Here is a 12,611-nt window from a genome sequence, read left to right as displayed (position 1 = left end):
TAAAAATGAGAATAAGAGTCTGCTTCTCTCTCTCCCTCTGCCCCTCCCCCTGCTTGTTCTCTCTCTCTCTCTCTCTCTGTCAAATAAATAAATAAAATTTAAGAAAATATAATTAATCTCCAAACATGATCTCTAAGATGTTTTTCTGGGCTCTCCAAACGAGATAAGTTGCTGTTGCTCCACAGTGCTCACAAAATATCCTGCGCCCTGTACTTCTTTACCACTCTATTTTTGTGTGTCTGCTTCTGTGTCTGCCTCTGCCTCTCGTTCTAGACTGGGAGCCCTTTCATGGCCTGGCAGCTGGCAGTGTCTGATGCAAACACAGAATCCAGCTCATGTTTGTGAAACGAATGATGGGGTGCACGAATGATGGGGCTCATTAACAGTCCTGGTATGTGAGTGTGCAGCCCCCCTGGCTAAGAAGTTATAGACTGGGTCTGTTGGTCTGTTGTCACATTGTCTGTCTTCACTCAGACTTTTAAACTTGCAATAAATATGTCTCTTAAATCTTCTGAATCCCTTTTCATTTGACTGGCTGGCTGTTTTGCAAAGGGAGCAGCCTAGGCGATGCTTTTCTGGCCCGCTGTTTCCCAATGAGCAGGTTGGGACACTTTGGTGTGTCATGAAAATGTTCTTAATGTGTCACAATATCCTTGGTTTCCTCATTCTTTGTTATCAATTTCTGACCCACAAGATAGTATTAGTGGTGTTGTGGTAGAAAGAGCAGGTGGGACAATACAGTCACATATGTGAGGGACTAGAGGTCAGGTGCTTGGGGTGGGCATGGCTATAGAGCTGGACCAGCAAAGGGCTGGACGGGATACAGCAGGTGGCAGGAGGCCACACACCCTGCCTTGTCTCTGCATCCTGCTTTGCACAAAGTTGGTGAACATAGAGATTTCAAATGGCTGCAAATGAAAATTTGCCCTGTATGTGTCTGTGCAAAGAACGCTCACATATTACAACTCTTGTAGTTGCAAATGATGGAAGAACACCTGGAACCGCCTGAGGCAAAATGAAGGATATGCTGGTTCATGTAGAAAACTCTGGTAAAGGCAGAGATGCAGCTGGCTTCTGGGAGAAACAGGGACCGAGGCTATTGCCCCACTACGGTAGAGAATGCTGGTTTCTCTGTATCAGATTTCCTCTTCCAGACAGGCTTTTCCACCAGACCAGACCACGGATGACTCAGCTGCCAGCTCTCATCTTCCCACGTTTCATTCATCCAAGTCACAAAACAAGTATCTATGGAGCACCTATTATATCGCCAGCCATTGTTCTAGATGCTGGAAGAGATGAGAAAGAACAACAAGAAAAAAACCTTCTTTTCATATTCTGGGGGAGGAAATTCAGGCAGCATACAAAAGTAAAAAGCAGTCTTTTATAGTATATTAAAAAGTAATAAATGCTATGGAAGAAAAAGATCAAGCATAGAAGGGGGATCAGGAGTGGGGATGGGGGTGGGGGTGAATGTCGTGATTTAAATAGTCAGGGAAGGGGCACCTGGGTGGCTCAGTGGTTGAGTGTCTCCCTTTGTCTCAGGCATGATTCCGGGGTCCTGGGATCAAGTCCTGCATCGGGCTTCCCACAGGGAGCCTCCTTCTCCCTCTGCCTATGTCTCTGCCTCTCTCTGTGTATCTCTCATGAATAAATAAATAAAATATTTTTAAGAAACTATGATGGGGCACCTGAGTGGCAGGTTAGGTGTCGATTAGGTGTCCAATTCTTTGATTTGGCTCAGGTCATGATCTCAGGGTCATAAGATCAAGCTCCACGTGGGGCTCGGCACTCAGCACAGAGTCTTGCTTAAGTTTTTCTTTCCCTCTTCCTCTGCCCCTCCCCACTGCTCTCTCACTCTTTCTCTCTAAAATAAATAAATAAGTTTTTTTTCTTTTAAAAAAGAAATAAGGGATGATAGCACAGTAATTATGAACCAGAAGAAGATGGGATGGTTCAATTCTATTATTATGGGTTCATCACTTGGAGTTTGTATTTGTTTTTAAAATTTAAAACAGTGAAGCGAAGTGCAAACTATGATATTTAACATTTTTGCAGGTTCGAAAATTCAAATATGTTAAATTACTTGAGGTTGAGCTCACTGATTGGACTGACTCGTGATAAATTCGCAAATTCACAGGAGGTTCACTTACAAACCAGATCCATGAGTTTATTTATTTGCACTACCTGACCAAATAACTCCCAGGGTGTGAGGTTCACCTGCTGTATGTACTCCCTTCCCAGAGAAGAAAGACTGAATTAAGTCCAAATGATTAGTTGACAAACACTAGATTCAAAATGAGGGAACTGTGTGATTTAAATAAAGGTTATTGATTTGTGGTACTTTTATAAAATAAGGCAGATTACATGGGGCTTTGTGGGTCCTAGTCAAGTCTTTGACTTTGACTTAGAGTATGAGACAGGCAAGCGCCAGAGGGTTTTGCAAGGAGGAATGACACTATCTGATTTGCATTTGGCTCTGTCTTGTATTGAGAATGAACTGTAAAGAGGCAAGGGCGGAAGGAGGGAAACCAGTTGCCTAATGCAATAATCCAGGTGAGATATTATGGAGGTTGGGACCAGGTTTGCTCCCTGAGAAGGACTGCTACTGTTTCCCAAGCTCCAATTAAAAGGGGAATGAGGGCTATGAGGTCATGGGGTCACATAGTCACCAGTATGGCTGGCTTACCCAGTGGGAGCACTTGGGTAGAAGGGGAGAAGGAGCAGATCTCTTATATGTGGAGAGCTGTTTCTAGAAGAATGGAAAAGTGGGAGGAAAACACTTCAAACACTGTTTACTCAAGATGGTTTTAAAAATGAACATAGGGCAAAGGAGGGAAAAATAAAATAAGATGAAAACAGAGAGAGTGGCAAACCACGAGAGACTCTTGACTCTAGGGAACAAACTGAGGGTCACTGGAAGGGAGGTGGATGGGGGCATGAGGTAACTGGGTGATGGGCATTAAGGAGGGCACTTGATGGAAAGAGCACTGGGCGTGATATGCAATTGATAAATCACTAAGCTCTACCTCTGAAACTAATAATACACTATATGTTAACTAAATTTAGTTTAAATAAAAATTAAGATAAAAAATAAATACAAATTTAGAAGCATTCTCTTGCCTTTGCCTCTGTGTTTGGGTATATTTGGGAAAAATCCTGTGCCTATAACTCACATAATATACTCCAGTACATCTGTAGACTAGTCTGCAGGAAACAGAGCTAAGGTTTTTATGAAGAACCAAGCCATGAGATTTCATCCTGACAGTGTCTTTTAAAGTCCTTGTCTTCCTGCTCAGAGAAGTTTTCTTTGTTGAAATATAGCTTACTCGATTCCTTATTTACTGTCACAACAAATGACCTAAATGGTTCCATATGTGTACGTCTGGTTTTCTTAAAAACTACCTCTTTAGAGCACCATCTCGATTCTCTGAAAAGAGAGAGCACGTTACAAACACTGCATTATTTATGCCATCTTTGTTTCTGAGTGACTCTTGAAAATGCTAGGTAGAAATTTAGGAATCTAAAGAATAATAAAATAGGCTCTTCCAATTACAACGAAAGATTCTAAACACAGAAGTGGTCCCCCTTTCACTTGTCTTGAGTGGTCTTTTGTTTTTTGTTTTGTTTTTAAAGATTTTATTTATTCACGAGAGCCACACACAGAGAGAGAAAGAGGCAAAGACACAGGCGAGGGCGAAGCAGGCTCCCTGCAGGGAGCCCCATGAGGGACTCATCCCAAGTCTCCAGGATCACGCCCTGGCCTGAAGGCGGCGCTAAACCGCTGAGCCACCCGGGATGCCCTTGAGTAGTCTTTTGTATTTAACCATGATACAGACTCCATGAGTGATCTTTGAACAGTGGGCTCCTCCTTCTCAATTTTTTTTTTCATAGAAGTATGGTATATGATGAGATCTGCAAACATTTCAGATGATATTCAGGACTGAAATCTGTATCTTTCGCAATTTTAATGCTTGCTCTCCCATCTCAACTTTTATTATTATTATTATATTATAGTATATAATATATATATTGTATATTATATATAATAATATAAATTATATTATTTTATTATTATTAAATATTTATATGTTTATTTATTTTAGAAGGAAAGAGAGACAAGGGGCAGAGAGCATTCCAAGCAGATTTTGAGCTGAGCATGGAGCCCAGTGATGTGGGGCTGGACCCCACAACCCTGAGACCATGACCTGAGCCAAAACCAAGAGTCGGGTGCCCAAACGACTGCACCACCCAGGTACCCCTCAACTTTTTTTTAAATCTTTTTTTAAATATTTATTTATTTATTTTTAAAGATTTATTTATTTATGATAGACAGAGAGAGAGAGAGGCAGAGACACAGGAGGAGGGAGAAGCAGGCTCCATGCCGGAAGCCCCACGTGGGACTCGATCACGGGACTCCAGGATCACGTCCTGGGCCAAAAGCAGGCACTAAACCCCTGAGCCACCCAGGGATCCCCCCCTCAACTTTTATTATATTTAGCACTCTTGGTTGAGAATTTAATGTTATCTTGTAACTTGGAAGGAGAAGCTGAGTATTTTTCTTCTTCACTTACAAGCTTACCTATGGCCTTTCTAGAATGAGAAGTTTAGACTTTGTCTCTCTCTATGTTCTCTGAGGTACAGCCAGATGGGAAAAATTCTTGTTAGGACACCATTCTGTCCACTCCTGATTCTATGGCCTACGTCTTCTGACAGCCACAAACAACAGAAGGTATGCAATCAGGGTGCGTGGGTGGCTCAGTCAGTTAAGCATCTGCCTGGCTCAGGTCATGATCCCTAGTCCTGGGATCAGGCCCACATCCGGTTTTCTGCTCAACGGGGAGTCTGCTTCTTCCTCTCTCTCCCTCTGCCTGCTGTTGCCCCTGCTTGTGCTCCATCTCATTCTCTCTCTCTCTCTCTCTCTCTCTGTCAAATAAATAAATAAAAAAAAAAAAAAAAAAAGATGGGCAGCCCGGGTGGCTCTGCAGTTTAGCGCCACCCTCAGCCCAGGGTGTGACCCTGGAGACCTAGGATCAAGTCCCATATCAGGCTCCCTGCCATGGAGCCTGCTTCTCCCTCTGCCTGTATCTCTGCCTCTCTCTTTCTGTGTCTTTCATGTACAAATAAATAAAATCTTTTTAAAAATAAAATAAATAAAAAAATAAAAAAGAAGGTATGCAATCTATTTGTAAGGTATAAAGAACAATGTGACAAGTACAAGCCAAGCTAACTTAAGAAATACTACTAGATCCCCTGTATATCCTTCTTCTGCAGAATCCTTTCCATTATTCCAGAGGCCACTACTATCCTGAGCTAAACTTTACTTTTTCTATTTTATTATGTTATTTTTTTGTTTTTTTCTTGAGTGAGTATGGATTATTTTGTATGTATGAAAGAGTGTAAGATATGTAACAAACACCCATTTATCTACCATCTAGCTGAAGCAGTAGACTATTACCAAGACCACTCAAGTTTCTATATTCCTCTTTGATCTTAAAAACTACATCCTCCAGCTCTTTTCTAAATTTTGTGTTTGTTATGTCCTTGTTTGTCTTTATAGGCTTACTACATCTTTATGTAGCACTAAATAATGCATTCTTCAGTTTGACATTTTAAACTTCATGCAAATGGTGTGTATTCATCTGCGACTTGCTTTTTGTGATCAGCATGATATGTGGGAGACAGTCTAGGGCAATGAGGATCGATTATGCTGGCTGTGTACTGCACAACTGTGGGGGGAGCTATTTGCTTTGAGGTCCGGGCAAATGGTAACTCCTGTCGTTGGACAGCATACAACTTGCTTGATTGTGATGGCTACAATAAATTGTGTTTCCAAAGATGGCCACAAAAATCTTTCCCATCCCACAGGCTCTTATTGCCATGTGATCTCATCTTACCCTCACCAACAAGAGGAGTCTGTTTCCCCTCCCCTTGGATCTGAGCTGGCCCTCTGATTCGTAGAATGAATGAGAAGCAATGCTGGGTGACTAACAAGGTTAGGAATTAAGAGATCTATGGCTTCTGACTTCACTATTTGGGATGCTCCCTCTTAGAAGCCAGCCACCACATAAGAAATCTGATTACTTCGAGTCCCGCGTCAGGCTCCCGGCATGGAGCCTGGTTCTCCCTCTGCCTGTGTCTCTGCCTCTCTTTCTTTTTGTCTATCATGAATAAATAAGTAAAATATTTTTAAAAAAATAAAAGGAAATCTGATTACTGCCAGAGCACCATGTTGTGAGGATGTCCTAACTAACCAAATGGTAAGACTGAGTCCACTCAGGGGAGCATTTGGGTGCCCCCCCCATGTGAATGAAAGAAGCTTTATTGGAACTTCGAGTTCAGCCTACTTACCAACCAAATGCAGCTGAGGGAATGACCCCAGAAGATCCGATGTGGAGCAGAAATAGTGACCTAAGCCCAAACCAAATTCCTGTCTCACAGTATCATGAGCAAATAAAATGAAGTGGCCCTTCAGAACATGCATGGTTGTCCCAAGTTGGGCTGACCAGTCATTGGATGTGGCCATCCCAGTAAGGAAAGTGACGTTGTCTGAGGCAGTTCTCTGAAGCTGAGGCAGACCCTGAAGGGCTTGACAGCTGAAGGTCAACTGTCAGCAGCACTGCCAGCAGCTGAGGCCCCAAGTCTTCCCTTGAAGGGAGCCTTGGAAGTGCATCGCAGTGTCCACAAATATTGTATTGTATGTGACTAGTTATTTAACTCTATTCCTCTTGATGGATATTTGGACTCCTGAGACCATTAGACATTCTATTGTGTTTTCTAATTATATTAAAGTTTTGCTGCTCATATATAATTTCTGTATGAACCTGGAAGTGATTATTTTGACATGAGGTAAACATCAATTTTTAATTTGACAGAGAGAGAGAGAGAGCGTGCGCACAAGCAGTGGCAGAGGCAGAGGGAGAAATACACTCTCTGCTGAGCAGGGAGCCCAAACCAGGGCTCGATCCCAGGACCCTGGGATCACGACCTGAGCTGAAAGCAGATGCTTAACTGACTGAGCTACCCAGGCGCCCCAAGATCCATTTTTTTCATATAACTAAATTAGTTTGCAGTGATGCCTCTGTCATGTCAAGTGTCTCTATATGTTTTAGTGTGTTGCCAGCTGTTACTGTGTTCTGTTGGCTCATTTGTCCATCTCTGAGCTAATATCATGGTACCTTAATTACTATACATTTATAAGACTTGGAGCAGAATTCCTCAACATTGTCACTCTTTTTCAGGGATGTGTGTGCTATTCTTGACTCAACTCTACCATATAAATTTTAAATCAACTTGTCAAATTCCACACACACCCAAAATATACTATAAGTTTTTTGTTTTGTCCTGTTTTCTATGAAAATGGCTTTATATTAGAAGTGGTCTGGGGATCCCTGGGTGGCGCTGCGGTTTGGCGCCTGCCTTTGGCCCAGGGCGCGATCCTGGAGATCCGGGATCGAATCCCACGTCAGGCTCCCGGTGCATGGAGCCTGCTTCTCCCTCTGCCTGTGTCTCTGCCTCTCTCTCACTGTGTTCCTATCATAAATAAATTAAAAAAAAAAAAAAAGAAGTGGTCTGTATCTTAATTATAATATGAGAAACACTGAGTTGAGAGATTTGCTAACTACTTGTAGTGGGTTGAATGGTGTCTCTCCCCACCTTACCTCACCACCCTCCCCCAAAGGTATGGCCACATCTTGGGACCCTGGGTGGCTCAGTGGTTGAGCGTCTGCCTTTGGCTCAGAGCATGATCCCAGGGTTCTGGGATCGAGTCCCGCATCAGGCTCCCCACCGGGACCCTGCTTCTCCTTCTGCCTATGTCTCTGCTTGTGTGTCTCTCATGAATAAATAAATAAAATCTAAAAGAATTTTTTTTTAAAGATATGGCCACATCTTAATCCCTGGAACCTATACATGTGACCTTATTTGGAAAAGGTTTCTTTGCAGATGTAATTAAGAGTTTTGAAATAAGGAAATATCCTGGGTTATCCAGATGGGCCCTAATTCCAATTTTAGGTATTCTTATTTTTTTTAAGATTTTTTTAAATTTATTTACTCATGAGAGACAGAGAGAGAGGCAGAGACACAGGCAGAGGGAGAAGCAGGCTCCATGCGGGGAGCCTGACGTGGGACTCCATCCGGGGTCTCCAGGATCACACCCCGGGCTGCAGGCCGCGCCAAACCGCTGTGCCACTGGGGCTGCCCCATTAGGTATTCTTATAAGAGACACAAGGGGCTCAGGTCATGATCCCAGGGTCCTGGGATCAAGCCCCACGTCTGAGTCCCTGCTAACCGGGGAACCTGCTCCACCTGCTTGTTCTCTCTCTCTCTCTCTCTCTCTCTCTCTCTCTCTCTCTCTCTCCCCCTCTGTCAAATACATAGAAAAATCTTGGTTAGATTCACTCACAAATGCTGTTCTCAGGTTAAAAGATGATGCAAAGGCAGTGGGCATCTTGGTAATGTCATCCCTCAACATTTCTATCACATTGGGTCATCTGTTCCAATTTGGCCTGGTTGCATATGTCTGATGATGCACAGTTGTCATCCAGGAAATCCCTTCACTGTCTACATGGGGATTCTCTTTGTGTTTTCCACGCTGGATCTCCTATTTCCCGTGTCTCATATCTTCTTTTGTCTTGATTTGGTCATCTCATTTTGGTGAGCACTTCCTCTAGTAGATTCTTGGGAAACTGTGCTTGGAAAATAAGTATTTTGAGACCTTGCATGTTTACCTTTATTTATCTATTCTAAAATGATAGTTTAGTCAAGTATAGCATTTTAGACTGGAAATAATTTTCTTTCAGAATTTTGAAGCATGGCTCCATTGTTTGCTTGATTTCATTGCTGCTAAGAAGGATAAAGCCATTCTAATAGCTGATCCTTTCTATAAAACCTTTTTTTTTTTTCTGTTCTAGAAGCTTCCATTAGTTCCCATTGTTTTGAAGTTACCTTGATGTAGGTCTATTTTCTTCAATTGTGCTTTGCTTTAAGTGGGTCTTTTTATCTGACAATTCATGTCCTTGACTTTGGAGAATTTTTCTTTAATTCTTTCAGTGATGATTTTCTCACCCCTGCTTTCAATGTATTTTCTTTTTGTAACTCATATTTTCCAGATGTCATACCTCTTGGTATGGTCCTTTCATTTTCTTACATTTCTTTCCTGACCATTATTCTTTTTTTGTCTTTCAATATCACTATTGAGTGTTTCATTTCTGCTACCATCTTACTATGTTTTTACTTGCCAAGAGTTCATTTTCATTTTCTATTTTAATAATAGAACTATATTCTTGTTTCATAGATGCAATATCTTTTCCAATCTCTTTTAATATATTAATGATAATTATTTTTAAAGTTTTCTTTTCCTTGCATAGATTATATTTCCTTCAGGTTACTTTTATCCCTTTGTGTGTTTACAGGTCTGTTTGTTTTGGACTCCATCTTCTGTATTAGAGGTTTTCCTGTGATGTTTGTTTGACCTTGTTTGAGTGCCTATGATTAAAAGTCTAGGATTAAAAGTTGATTGAAAGCTCTGACCCCATGAATGGGACTTGTTGACTTTGAGCTTTACTGTTGAGTAATTTGAGTGCATCATTTGGGGGGTAATCCCTAAGGTCAGTATCTTTAAGTTTTTCTTCATAGATTGGCTGAATTCCCCAGAGGGAATTAGAGGAGGATCATCTAATTGGAGGGTAAATGTTTGGCTGTCAGAGTTTTGTGATCCAACCAGAGAGGAGGACTTGGGAGAGACTAGGCTGGACTCTCAGTATTTAGCATTTAGGGATTTGGTCACCTATCTCCTTGGTTTGTACCAAGGTACTTCTGTCTTCCAATGTACCTATTGTCTGCAGTGCAGAGGCCTCCTATTGATTTGTATAGGGAATAAACCTCCATATTTCTGTCAGTTTAGGGAAGAACAGTTGTTTTAGCTTTCAGGAAAGCTTCTAACTTTCTCTATAAATGTTATGTATATAGGGATGCCTGGGTGGCTGGCTCAGTGGTTGAGCCTCTGCCTTCAGCTCAGGGCATGATCCCGGGGTACTGAGATCGAGTCCCACATTGGGGCCCCTGCATGGAGCCTACTTCTCCCTCTTCCTGTGTCTCTGCCTGTCTCTCTGTGTCTCTCATGAATACATAAATAAAATCTTTACCAAAAAAATGTAATGAATATATTAGATTTATTTCTATATATCTTTTCTTGCTTTTCTTAGTGGTATATTTTGACACATGTTTTCTATCTGTTACTGTTGTATAGAAATGAAATTAATTTAATTTAACTTTAAAGATTTATTTTTTTATTTATTTATTTGAGAGCGAGAGAGAGCATGAGCAGAGGGTAGGGGGAGAAGCATGCTACCCACCTGAGCAGAAAGCCTGTCACGGCTCTCAATCCCAGGACGTTGGGATCATGACCTGAGCCAAAGGCAGACCTTAACTGACTGAGCTACCCAGGTACCCTGAAATGGAATTAATTTTAGATCTCTCCATTTTAACCAACCATCCTCAATTATTCTATTAACTCTAATTATTTGTCAGCTAATCTCCTTGGATTTTCTGTGTTAGCAATCCATTACTTTTCAAATAATGATTATTTTTCCCCCTTTTTAATCGTTATAACCTATAAAGGTTATAAGTTCTCTTTCTCCTTTTACTTAAACAGGATTCCTAGTTTGGTGTTAACATAGGTGGTAATAGTCCTTGAGTTCTTTGTGATCTGATTTTAAAGGTGAAGTTCTTATGTTTCAGATTTAGGTATTTGGTTGATTTTTGGGTTTTGGTAAATAATTTTATTAAATTATCTTTTAATCCTAGATCATTAGGCAATTTTATTCCAAATAGGTATTGAATTACATTGAATGCTTTTACTGCATTTAGTAAGATAATTTTTTCTCTCTTAATCAGTGAATAAAAATCATGGATTTTCTAATATTAAACCAACTTTGTCTTGCTGAGATAAGCATAGCTTAGTTATGATGTTTATCTATTCTGTTCATTGGCAGTTCATTTGCATATAATTTGTTTAGGGTTTTTATATCTGTGTTGGTAAGTGAAATTATGCTGCTTGTAGTATTCCTTTCTTGTACTCTTTTTTTTTAAGATTTTATTTATTGATTTGAGAGACAGAGTATGAGGGGGAGAGAGAGAGAGAGAGAGCATGAGCAGGGGGAAGGGGCAGGGGGAGAGGGATGAGCAGACTCCCTGCTGAGCAGGGAGCCTGATGCAGGATTCAGTCCCAGGACACTGGGATCACGACCTGAGCGGAAGGCAGATGCTCAATCACTGAGCCACCCAGGCACCCCCTCTTTCTTGTACTCTTATCTGTGTTTGTTATCAAGGTTATACTAACCTCATAACATTGGAGAGCTGGAGTGTTTCATATTTCTGTTCCGTGGAAGAATTTTCATGATTTTGGAAAGAGATTTTTTTTTAAGATTTTTATTTATTTATTTGAGAGAGCTTATAATTTTCTTATTTATTTATTTATTTATTTATTTATTTATTTATTTAAATTCAATTTGCCAGCATATAGTATAACACCCAGTGCTCATCTCATCACGTGCCTTCCTTAATGCCCATCACCCAGTTACCGCATTCCCCCCCAACCCCCTTCTGCAATCCTCTGTTTCCCAGAGTTAGGATCTCTCATGGTTTGTTTCCTCTCTAATTTTTCCCCACTTAGTTTTCCTCCTTTCCCTTCTGGTCCCTTTCACTATTTCTTATATTCCACATATGAATGAGACCATATAATAATTGTCTTATACTGGAGGAGGGGCAAGATGGCGGCAGAGTAGGGTCTCCAAATCACCTGTCCCCAACAAATTACCTAGAAAACATTCAAATCATCCTGAAAATCTACGAATTCAGCCTGAGATTTAAAGAGAGACCAGCTGGAACGCTACAGTGAGAAGAGTTCGCGCTTCCATCAAGGTAGGAAGACGGGGAAAAAGAAATAAAGACACAAAAGACCTCCAAGGGGGAGGGGCCCCGCGAGGAGCCGGGCTGAGGCCGGGGCGAGTGTCCCCAGGACAGGAGAGCCCCGTCCCGGAGGAGCAGGAGCTGCACCGACCTTCCCCGCGGAAAGGCCTCCCGGGGAATTGGAGCAGGATCCCCAGAAAGGCGGGGATGCCCTCGGGCTCCCTGGGACAGTAACAGAGGAACTGCGCCCCGGAGAGTGCGCCGAGCTCCCTAAGGGCTGCAGCGCTCGGCGGGACCCGGAGCAGCTCGGAGGGGCTCGGGCGGCGGCTCCGCGGAGGGGGCTGCGCGGCTCCGGGAACAGCTCAGCGGCGGCGGCTCGGGCGGAGGAAGAAGCTCCGCGGAGGGGGCGGCGCGGCTCCGGGAACAGCTCGGCAGCGGCGGCTCGGGCGGCGGCTCCGCGGAAGGGGCTGCACCGCCGGGAGCGCGAATCCAACAGCGCAGGCCCCGGAGCACAGGGCGCCGGGACACAGCCCAGGATCCGGCCTCCCCCCGGGACAGGCAGAGGCCGGGAGGGCCCAGGACAGCGAGGACGCTCCTGCCTGGAACTGAGCAGATCAGCGGCCCCGCCTGGGAGCCTCCAGGCCCTGCAGACGGAGAGCCCCGGAGCTACTGCGGGAGCTGACTTCAGGGTCCCAGAGCTGCCC

The sequence above is a fragment of the Vulpes vulpes genome, chromosome X, assembly GCF_048418805.1.
Source record: "Vulpes vulpes isolate BD-2025 chromosome X, VulVul3, whole genome shotgun sequence".
In the NCBI taxonomy this organism is placed as follows: Eukaryota; Metazoa; Chordata; class Mammalia; order Carnivora; family Canidae; genus Vulpes; species Vulpes vulpes.
Note: the sequence above shows the minus strand (reverse complement) of the source record.